The sequence below is a fragment of the Macaca nemestrina genome, chromosome 5 (assembly GCF_043159975.1).
Source record: "Macaca nemestrina isolate mMacNem1 chromosome 5, mMacNem.hap1, whole genome shotgun sequence".
Classification (NCBI taxonomy): Eukaryota; Metazoa; Chordata; class Mammalia; order Primates; family Cercopithecidae; genus Macaca; species Macaca nemestrina.
This window is the reverse complement of record NC_092129.1, coordinates 44,887,381-44,905,163: the sequence shown is the minus strand read 5'-3', so window position 1 is coordinate 44,905,163 and position 17,783 is coordinate 44,887,381. Positions and strand designations below refer to the sequence as shown.

Here is a 17,783-nt window from a genome sequence, read left to right as displayed (position 1 = left end):
AAGCGCCTATTAATTATTCCTTTGTAAACGTTTTGCTATTAATTAAAAGAGGAAACAGATTCAGAAATAAAGCCAGCTTCCATGGGTTCACGGTACTCTTTTATAATAGTAAGAATCTGGGTTAAGTTGATCTCTCACTGAAATAAGCCTTAACGTGTTGGCATGTGTTTAGCAGAGACAGCAGCAGAATAATGTCTGGGCCTTAACTCTTTCGTATGCTTAAGGTGATTTTGATTATTTCATCAGAACTTTTTCACTCAAATTGAATGATCATACATATAGAATTTGTTGCTAAATTTTAATTATATAATATCTACTTATTTAATAAATGCTTATTGTGCCACTACCTTGTGCTAGGTTAGGACCAGGGAATAAGCTGATAGACAAAATTCTTTGTTCTTAAGGATCTTATATTCTAGCAGTGGTTAAAAATAATAAAACCAGAGCAGAGAGAGAGGGAGATAGAGAGCAAAATAGAGAAAATGGTTGAAAATCACATTCTGGAGGTGGCCAGTGACAGTTCGGCATAGAATAGTTTGGAAATATATTTTAATGTATACATGAAACTAATTCGAAGCAGAAAAGTCATAAAATCCAATTTACCTTTGAAAAGATTTACTCTGATGACTGTGTAAAAAATAAGAGGAGCAAGAATCAAATTAAGATCATAGAGGAGTTTATTGCAATAGTCTTAGCAAGCAATGTTGAGTTTTTGAACCAACATGTTAGTGTAAAAATTCTTCACAAATTGTTGAATTTAGGGGTTTTTTGTATTAACAGTGTTTGCACATCAATTAGATATGGAGTAGGTAGGAAAGGAAAACAATCAATCTTGGCCTTATCAAAAAGGGGGATTGCCAGTGCCTAGATACAGGTAAGCATTGACACTCATGAGGCTTAGGCCTCAGGACTCCTCCCTTTTACAGACTCTTTCCAAGACTCTTGTCTGACCCTAAAAGTGCATTCATGTTGTTACATATTTTTTATACCTTCCAAAACTAAACTGATGGGTTCAGACTACCGTCTCTTTACCCTGGGTCACATCACCCCTAAGGTCAAATGGCATTGCAGTAGTTGTAGACATTTCTGGATCCAGCTAACAGGAAGTTGCGCTGGGGATTGCGGTAAATTGTTAAACATGATTCCTGATAAATCACTCCTTTTTTTGTCCAGATCCCTTTGCAATGTAACTCTACTGCTCCCTCCGTCAAGAAGTAGGGTCTATTTCTGCACCCCTTGAACCAGTCTGGTCTTGTGACTTGCTTTCATCAATAGAATGTTGCAGAAGTGAAGTCTTAAAGCCCTGTTTGGAGAAAACATATACTTCTACTTTGAGTATTGGAATCCAGTCTCCACAAAAAGAGGTCCAGGCTAGCCTGGGGAGACAGAGAATGTGTGGAGAAAACGATCATAGTGAACGGACTACCATATGGAGACTGAAGTCACATGGAAGAGAACCACATTGCCCCAGTTTGACAGTAACAGCAAAGCCCCGTTTATTGAGAATGAAGCAATCTCTTAGCCCTAATCAAGTCACCTCAGCTGACATCACATGGAGTAGAGACAAGTCATCCCCACTGAGCCACAAATATCCAACCAACAAAACTATAAGCAATAAAATGTCTACTGTTTTAATAATGTGGGACTTTTTTTTCTTGCATAGCTGTAGATAACTTGTATAGGATAATTTAGTTTGATTTCAGTAGAGTGTATTAATGTGGTCTGTAGTCTCTTTAATATATGGTTAGGTTGTTGCTTTCTCTCCATGTGTGGGACTGAGCTACAGGAATAGTCATGCCTCCTATTGTGCTGACTGTCCTGGCATCATGACACCAACGTACAGGGCCAGAGATGCTACAACAAAATGAATCTGTCCTATGATGACTGGCACCCAAAATATGTGAGCATTGGATGAAAAACAATACAGAAATGTACAGGGCCAGAAAAACTATGAGGAAAATTCTTCCCAGAATTAGCTGTGTAAAATTCTAAGTGAAGGATAGGTTCTTATCAATAATTGATCAAAATGGAAATTATTAAAAAATACAAATTATCCATTTGCCATGTAATTTGTATGAGACTTACACACAATGAAATTTACCAGAAATGTATGCTTCTTGGGCACAAACCTATATCAAAAGAACATAAAGTAAGTATATTTGAGAAGGATCATGCTCAACAAACACTTCGCAGATATTTTTTCTATGAGACCCACAGCTTCTAAATATGACAACAATTTTGAAAATTTTTATGACATCGTCAATGACTACTCTGAAGCTAAAGTAAACTTTCTAAACTGTCAGGTATTTAAATTTTATTTTAGTTTATTTTTATGGTTAATTTTTTAAAGAAAGGATTATGCTAGAGACAAGAATGAATATCATTTTATTGTTTCTATAGAAAATATTACAAATTGTGTAATATGGAGAAATGACCATAAATGTGTGGCCAAAAGTAGGAAAAAAAATTGTACAGACATGGTTGAAGCACTTGATTCTTTCAAATATTATGTTATTTTCTGGATTTTCTGATTTTGCAGTTCTTCACCTTTTAAAATTTTGTAATTTATTATTGTGATGTCTCATTTTAAAGAAATAGTTAGGCCAGCCATGGTGGCTCACATCTGTAATCCCAGCACTTTGGGAGGCCGAGGCAGGTGGATCACCTGAGGTCGAGAGTTCGAGACCAGGCTGGCCAACATGACAAAACCCCATCTCTACTAAAAACACACACAAAAAAATTAGACAGGCATGGTGGTAGGCACCTTGAATCCCAGCTACTTGGGAGGCTGAGGCAGGAGAATTGCTTGAACCAGGAGGTGGAGGTTGCAGTGAGCTGAGGTCTCCCCACTGCACTCCAGCCTGGGTGACAAAGAGAGACTGTATCAAAAAAAAAAGGAAAAAGAAAAAGAAAAAAGAAATAGTTTTGTGGCAACCTAATTTTGAATTTATATCTTTTAATTATTTTTCCTAACAAAAGCTGTCTAAATGGTATAAATTTCAAGCCTCAAAAAGTCAGGCTATAACCTTGGTGGTGCCATTTACCATAATTAGAACACTGAATTTAATACTGAAGGTATAAAAAGGCTTTGGAAATTGTAATTTGCTACCTAAGCATGAAGTCTTGCCATCTTTATGTTTCCTTTCCAAAAAGCACTGAATGCATCCCCAGTGTCTAATTGTGTAAAACAGCTGAGACGTCACTGCTTTCCAGTCTCTTCAAGGACAAGTGCTCATCTCGGCTCATCTTGGACCCCACTTTAGAACCCAGGGGAACCGGTAAGTGTTCTAGGCTACACAATAGAAAGGGAAATATACAAACAGGGCTGAGGATATCTTGGGACACAGCAGCCATCAACATTTTAGGATGACCGACAAGCAATAGTCAAGGAGCTCCCACTGGGCAACTTTCTCAGCTCTAAAGAGAAGAGCCAGAGCATATCCCCAGCCCTGCTGTGACATGGTGCTCACCTGGTGGTCAGTAGGTGGTCTGAGGCATTGGCTCCATTCCCTCATTGTTTTTTGCTTCTAGCAGTAACAGTTGCTACACAGCCTGTCAATTAAGACATTGCTCCCCTACACCTCTAATTATTATTTCTTTTTCTTTTTTCTTTTCTTTTCTTTTTTTTTTTTTTTTTTTTTGAGACAAAATCTGGTTCTGTCACTCAGGCTGGAGTGCAGTGGTGGGATCTCAGCTCACTGCAACCTTCGTCTCCCGGGTTCAAGTGATTCTCCTGTCTCAGCCTCCTAGTAGCTGTGACTACAGGAGCTCACTACCACGCCAGCTAATTTTCATATTTTTAGTGGAGATGGGGTTTTGCCATGTTGGCCAGGCTTGTCTTGAATTCCTGGCCTCAAGTGATCCATCCACCTCAGCCTCCCAAAGTGCTGGGATTACAGGCGTGAGCCACCACGCCCAGCCACCTCCAATTATTTCTGATGAATGCTTCAAGATCCTCTTTGGAAGCTTGAAAACAAAAGAAAAAAAAAAAAAAAACCAACCACCAGCCAACCAATGACAAAAACTTGCTCTTTGTTTTCTTGCTAATTTATAATTCTCCTGGAGCCAATGTGAAAAGAGAAAAGTCATGTATAAAAGTAAGCACAAATAATAACATATCAACAAATACTCACATGTACCCCACAAATATATAAAATGTTAGGTATCAATAAAATAAAATAATCAGTATTCAAAGCTATTTCAGAGTCAGAAATGCATCTCACCAATTATATATATCTATAAACATCACAAATAATAGGATAATTGGGCATGTCCAGGATCATATTAGAGAAGCAATGTGCTCCCAGCTTTGAAAGATTAAATTCTTCACCCACTTGCAGATGATATAATTTTAACATCCAATTCCCCTGTCTCCGTTGTTCAGCTTCTCCAGGACTGTGAACAGATTTCCTCAGTTTTTGGTTTCAGTATTCCTCCACTGGGATATCTGTCTCGGTTTATAAACATATTCAGATCTCTTCAATAATTTAAAAAAGAATACTTCCCTGAATCCCTGTTCAATATTAACTAACTGAAACCTACAGGGTAATGAATCTGTTTTTCAAAAAAGAAAGATAAAGAAAATATCTGAGTTTTCTGTAATATTATACGGACTTGAAAGGCAAAGAGTTAGATGACATTTTCACATAATGTGTATATTGTTAGATTAAGTATGATTTATGTGTTTAAAATTAAACCATTTCTTAAGTTTTATACGCAATATTAGAAGTGTTTCCTACTTTATGGCATAAATCTAGATATCCATATGTAAGTTGACAGCATTTGAGGCTTCTTTTTATAATAACTGGTAAGATTTTGCCCATCTGAACTATGTAGTTGGTCATTTCTTTGAAGCATTTACCTATTGTCTGAAAGCAACTAAAAATGTAGGTTTGTTTAGGATATGAAAACTAAGTTACCCTGTGGCCCCAAAACCACATTAGATACTGATTAATTACTTATATTCAACTGAAACATTGACTTACACTAAAAACCTTAGGTCCTATATGTCCTATGCCTAACCTACTCAGTACAATGTGACACAAATTCAACTTGATTTCCTATACTTCTTATGCCAAAATAAAGCTATTTCTTTATTAAAACTAAACAAATGAATGCTATTAAGGTGGCAGCTTCATATTCTCGTAAGGTTTTGCTGCTCAAACTAATCTTTAAAGGTTTTACCAGTGATACTATATAAGTGGGTTTGCATCCACATGTGTAATGCCTGTATTTCTACCAAATCACTTACAATGTCCAGATGGACATATTTGTCTAAGTTAGCCAAACTGTGGCAATGCCTTTTATATGCCAGATAAAATCTGTTAAAATTTGTATCTTTTCCTATGGGCTTGGGTTTTTAATTTTAAAACAAAGATTTTAAAATACTGAAACCTACAAGATGGATTTTAAGTTATTAAAATTATCAATAATAATAATATAATCATGCTAATACACATTATTTATTACAATCTGGGGATAATTTAAGAGAAAAAAACCAATATCTCCTTTCTCAGTGAACATCAAATAAGAGGGTGGTTGTGATAGTTACAATTTTGTCTTCATTTATCTTTGTAGAATAAACTTTTGGAGAATGAGCTATCATTAGGAAAACTTTCACTTTATATTTTTGTCACTTTTCATATTTTGCTATAAAGTACCAGAAACTTGAAACTTTCAAATAAATTTCAATTTCTGAAAATATCAACACATTAATTATGACTTTTCAGGTCAGCTTTCTGGTTCTAAGTCTTTTTTTTCATTGGTATAGTCCAGTTTCTTTTTCTTAGTTATGCAGGAATTATAATATGGGTCTTCTGTCAGAGCTCTACAGCTCCTAAAGCAAGGTATCACATATCTCCAAGACTGCCGAACAATGGAAGCAAAAAAATAAAAAATGAAAAAATAAAAAACCATGAATTTTGCAGGCATTTATGAGAATATTTATTAAAGAACATATAGTACACAGAAATAGTGTGGAAGTCCAATATTTTATTGAGTTCTCTTTTCCATGATGTGACTTTTTTTTTCTATTCAGACTTATGAAAGTATAACTGCATTACAGCAGCCTTGGTTTCAGCAATATTCCATAGCTTAACAGTCCATCCTTCAGTAACTCATTGTGATGAAAAGGTCACTTGAATCTGCCAATATAGTTTATCTCTGCTTCAGCTTACATTAAGAGAAATATGTCTCAGAATAAGCCTAAACCCATATAATAGATACTTCTGTACCTATAGGCAAGATATCTAGGAGGAGGACATGTGATCAAGTAGAAAGTACACCCCTATCAATGAATTGTACACAATTATCACACGTAGATCTACATAGCCTACCTTTTATGACATACTCACTTTATCACCACAGTTCTGTAGTTCTTTAAGCAATGTTAAAAGCATTCTGTTCTTATTTTTGTTTTTTTCTGTTTTGTTAGAAAACATGTCTTTCTTTCATGTCCTTGACAAAATTTCAAAGTGTTTAAATATATGCACATTCACACCATCTTCTAGATTTGTTAGATTTTCAAAACACATGAAGATGAGACTAGATTCCAAACTTTGGTCAGATAAGCAAGAGAAACTAAGGCAAAAGTAAAGGAACAGAAACCTCGTTCAAATCCCAACACCTCTACCAGCTCCTCCAAGTTTACATTAAACCTCCAGAAAGGTGTGTAGGGTGGTAAACATACTTCTAAAAAAAATCTTAATGCTCAAGAAAAGCTGATACACAATAACTGCTATCATAGTTCCACTCAGAGAATCTTCTGTCTTTATTTAAAGCATGCTATTTCCTTCTTTCGGAGTTCAGAAGCAATAATAAAGAAAAAGTAAAATGTTTTCCCCCTTATTTAATTACAATCAAATGAGGTTATTGCTTTTCCTATGAACCAAGAATCAAGATATTGGAATGAAAATAAAAACTAATTTGACAAAAGAGACTACACAAAATCACTTTGTTAATTTTAAAAAAAATTAAATTCACACCTCAGTCACAGAGATCTACTGGGAAATGTTCATCTCGCTTAATTAGTCTTGGTAAAATCTAAATATCATCAGCTTATTTTGTGAATGTAGTCAGCTGATACTCAGATTGGAAGCTTAGGAGAAACTGCTACATTGTCCAGTACAAACATGTCATTCACTGAGCTGGACCCAAACTTCCCGCTGTGTCCTTCCCCCAGTTCAAAATCCCCCTAGAGTTTCCAAAAAACAGTGTTAATAAGATAGGTCCTTTCACCAACCCACACTCATAACTAAATTAGAATATAACAATGCTTAGCAGAAATGGATATTTTCCCCAATAATTAGCAGGGAGAAAAAATATTTTGCATAAGTGTGTGCTTTGTCTTAAGTTTTGAACTAAAGGGTGGGGGAATAGCTTGGTTCTAGTTACCATCAGGACCATTCATCAGAATTAAGATCCTAGTATTACAGAATTGGAAGCCTCCTGCAGAGGTCATCAAGCCCACCCTCCTCCCTATTAATCAAGGGGAAGCCCAACATATGCTCCAGCGTGCACTATGATTTGTAATTTGAAGTTGACAGGGTATAGAGTTCTCGGAAACTATGAATAAATTATCTTACCATTTTCTGTCTTAGTATCACCATCTCTAAAATGAGGACAAGAGTAACTATTTCAAAGAGCCATAGCAAACTGATGTGAAATTCACAGAAGAAAAGTCATATTGATAAATTAATGTAAAAGATTAGTTTGTGACTAATAACCTCAGATAGAAAAGAATACATGCTTAAAAAGGACGAAACATAGGTAGCTTAGTTTTCAAAAACAAAGGAACTAAATTTGAAAAATTAAAAATAACATGCAATAGAGAATATATGGAAATAGTCTCCCTGATATTTTATAATATTTCTTGATCCATCTCTGAATTGCTTTTTGTGTCATCTTTACGCCTCTAATTTCAGAATATTCAGCAGAATAATAGGTCTCCTGTTGTAGATTCAATGTTAAAAATAGCATTAATATTGTAGAGATTTGGAGGGTGGTATTGAGAATATTGATTAGCCAATAATTAGCATGTTCCTAGAAAGGAGCGTGGTTCTGAATCGAACAGAGCATCCCTTTAAAAATGATGTACTGATACTTAATCAAGTTATGCAGCTTCCTTCCTCCCCTCAAAACAAAACAAAACAAAACAAAACAAAACAAAACAGTAGCTGAGTTATCCCTTGCTGGTCAGCATCAAAGCTGACAGAGTGACCCCAGAGCAAGAAGATCTGCTTCCGATTCTCTGGGTTCCCTGCCCAAGGGGAAGAGGAGCAGCTCTCAGGCAGACTGGAATGGGAGAGATCTTTTCAGATTTACACTCCTTCCTCAATGACAGAGTTGAAGCCATTTGGGGCTCAATATTGCAGCATTAACTCCAGCCACTAAAGTACATCAAAACGGAAAAAAAAAAAAAAAAAAAATGGCAGGAATGCCATGTCTTTGCATCACATTTTCTTTTTTTTTTTTTATCTATTTATTTTATTTTATTTTTATTTTTTAATTTATTTATTATTATTATACTTTAAGTTGTAGGGTACATGTGCATAATGTGGAGGTTTGTTACATATGTATACTTGTGCCATGTTGGTGTGCTGCACCCATCAACTCATCATTTACATCAGGTATAACTCCCAATGCAATCCCTCCCCCCTCCCCCCTCCCCATGATAGGCCCCGGTGTGTGATGTTCGCCTTCCTGAGTCCAAGTGTGTCCTTTGTAGGGACATGGATGCAGCTGGAAACCATCATTCTTAGCAAACTATCACAAGAACAGAAAACCAAACACCGCATGTTCTCACTCATAGGTGGGAACTGAACAATGAGATCACTTGCATCACATTTTCAAAAGCAAGGGGGAAGAGCCCTGTAACCTCTGAGAATGCAGGTAATACGAGGTAATAGGCAAGTAAGGCAAAAATACTACTATCTTCCTTCCCTCAGCATCCAGAAAAGATGATTACTGTAATAACCATCATATTTTGCTATTCATTAAATATTGTAAAACTCTGTAAGATCTGGAAAATGTGGATATCAACTCCTTAAGTAGCTGTGCTATCTAAGTGTCACAGTAACTAACCTTCTCTAGTTTCTCATCTTGTGAAAGAGTTTACCTGCTAGAACACAGTAACTATAGGATGCCTTTCCCTGCTTCACTCAAAAAAAGTACTATTCAACACATTATATATTTTTAATTTGTCTAATCTTTTTTTTGTTTGTTTGTTTGTTTGTTTTGAGATGGAGTCTCGCTCTGTCGCCCAGGCTGGAGTGCAGTGGCCGGATCTCAGCTCACTGCAAGCTCCGCCTCCCCGGTTTACACCATTCTCCTGCCTCAGCCTCCCAAGTAGCTGGGAATACAGTCGCCCGCCACCTCGCCCGGCTAGTTTTCTTTCTTTTTTTTTTTTTTTTGTATTTTTTAGTAGAGACAGGGTTTCACCGTGTTAGCCAGGATGCTCTCGATCTCCTGACCTCGTGATCCGCCCGTCTCGGCCTCCCAAAGTGCTGGGATTACAGGCTTGAGCCACTGCACCCGGCCCCTAGTTTTTATTTATATCTAAACTTTTCTATTTGGTCAAATAAAGAATGAGGGAGTACATGAAATAACCCTAATTCCAAGGTGACCAGAGTAGTGACCCATGAACAAACGGATTCATACACAGAAACTTTTGAATTAAAAATTCACCATATAATCCTGGGTCACCACATGCATGTGTGTGGTCACTCACTATCACCACCCCTCACCCAGGAAGGCATCACTGATCAGTATAGAATATGCTTCATTTAGAGCTCTCCCCTTCCCTCCACACTCACCCTCACCTAAAGACCTTGTGGTTTTTCAGTTTTTTCTCAGCATGTCACTCTGGGTAATTACTAACCATTTCCAAAATGAGGAAAAGCAAATGTGGACCCTCACGAAGCTTCTTGATCTCAAGGGCACTTGGGCCAGATGAAATCTAAGAGGTCCTTTACATCTTTCAAAAGAATCATCAGTGTTTCCTGTTCTGTAGAAATTTCTCTCTTCTAATTTCCTTTGAATAAAATGCTGTCCAACTGCATTAGTTATCTAGGGGTTGCCATAACAAAGCAGGATAGAGTGGATGCCTTAACGAACCAAAACATATTTCCTTGAAGTTCTGGAGGATGGAAGTCCAAGATTAAGATGTTGGCAGGATTGGTGTCTTCAGAGGGCTCTCTTCTGGGCTTGTACTTAGCCGTCTTCTTCCTGTGTCTTCACATGCTCTTTGTCCATGTCTGTGTTCAATTTTCTGTTTCTTATATGAACACCAGCCATACTGGATTAATCTCCACCCTAAAGACCTTATTTTAACTTAATTACCCCTTATCTTATCAAAGACCTTATCTTCAAATACAGTCACATTCTGAGGTACTGAAGGTTAGGACTTCAACACATGAATTTGGGAGAACAAAACTCAGCCCATAATATGCACATTACTTAAAACTGAGTTATTCTTTAAAAATAAGCCAAATTCCACAACATTATGAGGTATTTGCCTTTATATTTCAAATAATAATATATTTACATTGATATATTTCAACTGCAATTTTTCAGTCATCTGTATCATCATGATATGGCATCTATGGTAAATTGTGTATTTAAGTACTTGTACTGTTCTTTTCCTTGTGTGATATTTAAAGACAAAGTTAAGATTTGCAATTGTCTTTCCTAGCTGATTCAAATTCCTATATGATGATGACCTCTGACCTTGAATTTCTGCCTCTAAAGTTTCTCCTTTCTTCCTGTTCTAAACTTTCCATGTATCCAGTTTCAGGATAATTTACATTCTTAGAAATCAATCTTCTGTCCTTTCTCTTTTTCCATTTTGATCTTATGCCTTGATACTTATCACTGTTACTAATAATCTCTCTTCTTAAAATCATGTGTTCAGTAAGCACAGTTTTTTGGGCACATGGAATACTATTCCCTGAGAACTCAGCCTCAGTATCTATGTGTGTTCAGGTCTTCCTACATAACATTTCAATAGAAAAATCAGATTCCTTCTGACCTCAAAAAATGCTTATCTGCAATAAAAAAAAAAACAACTAGTTGCCGTTTAATAGTTGAAATGTTTTAAATGTATTTTGCTGCATACCTTCTGTAGCCTTTCAGCAGAATTTCATAAAAAGTTGAATTTGACATTTTCCCCCCTAAGTTGATGAATTTCTTTAATTAGAGAAAACAGAAAGAATGCATTTGGAAACACCCATAGAAGAACTCCCAAACTAGTGAAAAATCAAAGCTGTCATAATTGACGCAATGGAATAGACATATGCTGGGTATTTAAAACACCTAGCAATACCGGGAAGACTGAAACATCAAAGATATAAAGCTCTCTCTTCTTCCTATTATTCAACAACATTAAACATTTCTTTAAATTCTTATTAACATGGAAGATCCAGACAAACCAATAATTTGGCAACTTGTAACAATGAATTAAATTTGTAGATAAAACCTAAAGCAAACCTTAAAATTAGACACTCTAAAAACATAGTTTAAAAGATCACACGACTGGTGTTGCAAAGCCTGTTTTGCTGTGCTGCTGCTTCTTAGAAACAATTTATTGTGTACCGAGTCAACTTAGTAGTATAAGATTTACAAATATGGAAGTATCTCAGACTGAAGTGTAGATACAGGTAGTTAATTCTAATATCTGCCCATTGAAAATTTCTTTAAAAAATGAATTCACTTAGGTTACTCTTACTCTTTGTTTTTTAGCAGAGAATCACTTATTAAAAGTTCATTCTTTCTATTTATGAAGTCGTTTTTATCCTTTCCTGACAGCAATATCCAACACACATAAATGTACTAGAACCCTTGAGTATTTCCCAGAAAACCCAAAAATGCAGTCTTTCCCTGAGTCACCTTGTACTTGTGCTGACAGATTGACTCACAGTCAGACTTGATGCTTTCTGGTTTTTTGGCCAGACTTCCATCTGCACAACGGGTTGGGGTATAAGAATATCTCTGCCTTGGCCACTGTTGTTTTCAGCACAGTTTCACTTGTTCAGTGTCCTTTACTTAACCTTGATACAAAAACAGAAGTCAAACCTAGGCATTTGCCTTTTACCAACTAAAATTTTATTAAATATGTGCATTTGTGTCTGTGTGTGGAACCGGAAGAGGCTAGGAGCAATGCCAAAAGGAAAAGTTGCAACACAAGTTTGAACAGCAAGTGTCTTTGACTTATTGCTGTGATTATACTAATTGCTCATCTACTTGGTGGGAGGTTGCAGGAAGCTGTTTTGAAGTAATCAAGCTGAGATGGGCCCTTCTATTTATAATAGTTCTGCAAATTCTTATACCCCAAAAAGATTTAATTACATTTTTCTTCTTTTAAAAATAGATTCATTCTCCCTTCTTCTCGCCATTTCCATTGCTTCAATCCAGTAAGAAATATTTGATACCTTCTTAGTTATTCTATGAATAAGCATAAATTATCCTTTATTTCATAGATTTGAACAGGAAGCCCTCAATATTCATTATTGGACTTGAAGGGCAATACAAACCTTCTACAAAATAACAATAATTATTTAGGCAATCTCTTGTAGAGGGCAAATTTTATGCACATATCATTCTCGTGGAAGTAGTTCTGTGTTACGAGAAAAACAATGATGACCTTTGCTCAAAGCTTCAATCCATATTTATTTAGTAAATATTTTATTGCTCTGATTGGCATTATCATATCACTGTATAGCATCAGCAGACATAAGTCTTTGTTAGCACCATATGTGGTCTTTCATACTTTATTTCAATTTATTCTGGGTAAGAATTTTTTAATAAAAATTCAAATGCTGATAAACGATATTATTTTGGAACTCTTTAGGAGCCTAGATATTTCATGTGCTACTTTACCCTTCTATGCACAGTTCTCTTTTGCTATTTCATCCTGATAAACAAAGACTGCATCATTATCTGGTAAGAGCATGTAAAGAGCCACTCAAACCCAAAGACCTCACCTGTGTTACTTCCTAATTCAATGGATTTGGATTTTTCTGAGCCATAGTTTACTTAGCAGTACACACTGGACATTAATATCTATTTTAGAGTTATTGTGAGATTAAGTAACTAGCAGCCATAACATATATGGCACAAAACAGAAACTAAAGTTTACAGTGACTTTCCTTGTCTTCAAAATACCCACAAAATTGTATTGCCTGTTATATCTTTTAGTACCTTGGGCTTTAGGAACTATTTCTTATTCCTGTCTCTTGTTCATTCTCCTCTATCTTTAATTTGTCTTTAAATGTTAAGCAAGTGTTAATATAACAAATGGTATGAAACCATTTTAAGAAAAGCCTACACACAAATATGTAATTAGAAGTTCATAAATTAAGGTGTGATGAATTACATAAAATGAGTCACAGAATTATTAAGTACTGAACCTGAGAGAAACCTGAGAAATAGCTGATCCAATCCTCTGGTTTTGCAGAAGAGGAAACCACAACCAGAGAAGTTAATTGATTTTCTTAGGGGGATATAGCTACAATTTTTTAATGTAAAGCACTCTTGAGCATTACAAATAATTTCACTTTTAGAATTTTACTTTCATATTGTGTTTAGAAAAAACTAATATTAAATAATCTATTTTTATGAACAATTATGTAAAGTTGAACATGATTATTTTTATATGTGTGGAGTTTTGTACACGAGGCATGGTTTTATCTTCACAATCATTTCTCAACTATACTGTAGTTTTGTGTGTGCATCATACTTCACATGCACACAAAGTTTAGCTCTACTCTGAGATTTTCAAATGGCTGTTCTAGGTGGAGATCCTGGAACACATCCGCATCTTAATGAGACTCAACATCTAAACCTGTATAACTTTAGACAGAATTCAACCTGATACCATTAAGGAAAGAACCACCAGAATAGATATTTCAACATCTTAATCAGTCTAGAATTGAAGCAAGACTTGAAGAAGGAAAAATCCTCCCCAATTAAACCTAGTCTTTGAAAAAGTGGTTAGATATTTCAGAAGATGAAAATAGCATCCATAATAAGTTATCTCAATTTAGGCAAGAATTAGGAAGAAAAGACAATTCTCAGTTCTTCTTCCTAAATTTATCTCTCCCATCTTCCCCATAAGGAGCCACATTCTTCCCATAGGGACACAGGTAACTACTTGACCACTTCTTCTTTCTGGCTATTTCCTGATGAGCTAGATGGAAAATTCACAGATTAATGCCAGCCTCTTCAAATAACTGTATATGATGAAAAGGAAACACTGGCATGGTTTGCCCATGTGGCAGGTTTTTAATATTTATGCAAAAACATGTACTGGAAAGAGAAAACAAATATGGGAAATTAAGATGTATCATTCATATAAAAATACAATTTTGTCTATTCATGACCATTGTGTGTGATATTTAACTGGTTTTCAGAATAATTGCGTATCAAATCATCTAAATCTGATAACATATGTTTGGTCAATAATGGCTCTCCATGTAGCTTATTGAATTTTTGCCCAGATGGCACTGGTTGAGGCCCAGGAAAGCTCTAAGTTTAAAAGAAATTGAGGAGCAAAAAAGAATAAAAATTAGGCACAAGCCTTTTAAAATTTATGTTTATCATAAGTTCATTATTTTGCCATTTGGATAACGGTTATATATTTTGTGGAGCTCCCATGATATCTTAGACATAAACCCACACAAAGTAGATATTCAGTATCTATGACTTAGGGAATTAGCTGATCTATTTCATCTCTTTCCTTCTAATGGCTGTTCAATAAGTCATATAGTAACTACTGTAGTTGCTGTATTGAAGTAGTCAAGTGAAAAAGAGTATTTTTTTTCTCCCTTGAACAGTATTTTTTGCTAACACAGCACACTTGTCGAAAGTCCTTGAATATTTCAGCATAGGTATCAGATAAACATATAAATAACTAGATAAATAACTGACAAAACACTGCAAATTATTTGGCGATAAATATAAGCATACCACAAATTGCAAGGTTAATGCTTAACATCTTTTAGAAAATGCTTCTAAACTAAGACTGTATTACTAACATGAGATTATGAAAAAAGATTTTGTAATATTTAAAAATTCTTGGACTCTTAGACAGTGAGTATTTTCTAATTGCTGAGTAAAAATAACAATATGGCATGATTCAATTATGTAAGAAGACTGAATGATTAAAAAATTATCAAAATCAAAGACTCTTCTGTTTGTATTATGAAGGATTTGGAGTTACATTGTCAATAAGGACTGGATAAAACACATACAATTTAAGTAGCAGTCAGGACCAGTGGAGCATAATTTTTGGAATGCTTAAAATGATTATGAGATTGAGTAAGAAAATCATAATGCCCAATTTTCTCTGAAAAAAAAAGTTATAGATGCCCTAAACAAGACACCAATGGTTGATAAAAAGACTAAAATAAAAAATGTGGTCCTTGAATGATGACAAGTCAATGCAAATAGTGTGCTTTATATTGCAAGCACAATTCCATATGTTCATAGGCCAGCCCTGTCAGGCCCATTGGCGGGCCATCCTGCTGTGCTCATCCTCAGTGTGGCAGTGTGTGGCTCTGCCTCAGTGTGACACTCACCAGGCAGAGATGATGATGTATAGAAGCCAGGAAAATTTCCACTACGTGTCATGATCGTGAGAGGCACAGCCTAGCTGCTGCTGAATGGTAGCAGCAGAAAATTCAGTCAACATATTTTAACCTTCAGAGTTATTCAGGCACATTCTGATCTCACCAAATGAGCTGATAAGAGTAAAGTACAAACTTGGCTTCAAACAGCTGTTTCCCAACAACCAATGGGAGGCAAGGCAAAGGAGTGCTTTCTTTCTGTTTTTAGGTACAGTCAGTGCTTTTCAAGGCTAAAATTTCAACAACAGTTTTTCCATTGTATAAAACACAAAGAGCTAACCTTTTAAATGTTTAGGAACACAGCAGGGCAATAAACATAAAAGGAAGAAGAGAAGAAGAAAAAGAAGAAAAGAAAGAATAACTTAAATGTTATAGGGTAAAACCAGCCAGCTTCTAAGGCCAAAGCACTCTGTGAACATGAGATTATACAGTTGATTCGACCCTAATTCAAATCAAGCTGACTCAATGCTTCACTTGAAATTTTTTGGCCTTTTTTGCTTGTTGCTTATCCTGAAATCTGATCTACTTGTAGGTTTAATGCAGGGGACAGGCAAAAATCTGACCACTCCTTAGTATTGTAAGGGATTGCACTAAGTGTGGGAGTAAGAGCAATAATTCCACAGCTTCCTTCTTGGAAACAGGCCCAGCTTGAAGAAGTAAAAATAGAAGTGTCTGAATGCAACTAAAAAGCTCAGCCACATGGAATTAAAACGCCAATTCCCTTTAGCCTTTTTTTTTTTTTTTTCAGTCATCAAAATTCCAAAGCCCACAAATTAAAAAGCTCTTACAGTCCAGCATCTTTTCTGGTAACCCATCACCTGAAGTCACATTGATCCAAAATGACTGCATATTGAGTAGCTTCAACCTAGCTGTTCTCATACTTTTAAAAAATTATTAAGTTTAAAATGTAGATAAATAAATACACATGCCAAAGGGCACTAGAGCTCCAGGACAGGCTTTGTTTAGTTGATGGTCATCCTTATGATTCCAGAATACACTTATATTAAGGTTTTTATGTTTTAAAAAAACGCATTTTAAATTGAAATAAAAAAAATCCTAATATTTTTACCAACTTCTGTTTCTAATTTGCCCAAGGGCCAGTTAGATTTTAGCATATTTATATGTTTAGCATATTTTCAGTATCATATTCAAAGTGGAAGAACTGGAAACAAAAAACAGATTTAGGAAACCAAGATTTACCACTGGTATGAGATGATAATTTGGTGTATCTCATGATGACTACATACATTAATTGTTTTTATGAATGCTTCCATAGTTTAAATTGTCTTCTGGATGGTAGATGTATCTTAATATTCTCAGAAAAATTGAATTTCTCTCTCACTTTACTGTTCATTGATCTTTTGTCCACATGTGGTCTTTTTGAAAGTAAGTGAAACTCTTCGTTTAAAAGAGATACTTAGGGTGCAAAGAGGAATAAGAATCCGGTCTAGGCCATTTAAACTCATGTTTATCCACTATTCATCATTTTCTCCTCTAACATATGAACATAGTTTCCAAGACCACAAACCTCACAAGTGTTTAGATCCAGACTTGTAAACAGGTTTGATTTCCTTTTATTGAGCGTCTTCCTTCCTCATCTCTTATTGCATTCAGCTGGCTCTAATTCCTTCTCGTGTACTTAAAGAAATGAAATATTTTGTCTGAATTAAGAATAATCATGTGTTTGAGAAGATCAATCCTGAAACAATAGAAAAGTGAATTGTTTCCAATGGATCTGTTTACAGTGACTGAGCAACTAGGATTTGGATGAATAAATAAAAAGACCAGTAATTTTATTGAGTTATATTGTTCAATTTCAATTGTGTCTTTTAACATAAACAGCTCAGTGATTGATGTATTATTGAATATTCGTGGAGTGTGCCTGTAATGAATATGTTTATGAATGACCCTCTGAGAGTAAATCAATGTTAAAAAGAGACCTCTGTTGATTTAGAGTTTAGATGATTGCAAATCAAACTTACAAATGTCCAGATTTTAACACCTAGTACTTTGAAATTTAGAGGGAAAATTAAAAGTACCCAAAAAGCAAACGAGCCAGTGAATTATGGGAAGGAAAAAAAAGATTTTTTTTTTTTTTTACAGGCATGCAGGACCACACCCAATCGGTTTTATTGCTTTTGTTGTTGTTATTGTTTTGTTTTT

The 17,783-nt window shown here is 35.3% G+C and overlaps 1 long non-coding RNA gene across 1 annotated transcript in view; it reads right to left on the bottom strand.

The window, feature by feature from the left end:
* Window positions 1-663: 663 nt before the first annotated feature.
* Window positions 664-17,783, bottom strand: part of LOC105465736 (uncharacterized) — a 120,870-nt gene continuing 103,750 nt past the window's right edge. Inside the window, exons 4-5 of the long non-coding RNA XR_977763.2 lie at window positions 7,584-7,653; window positions 664-1,376 (exon numbers count right to left, since the gene is read on the bottom strand). This is a non-coding gene — a long non-coding RNA (uncharacterized lncRNA). The remainder of the gene's footprint in view (window positions 1,377-7,583; window positions 7,654-17,783) is intronic.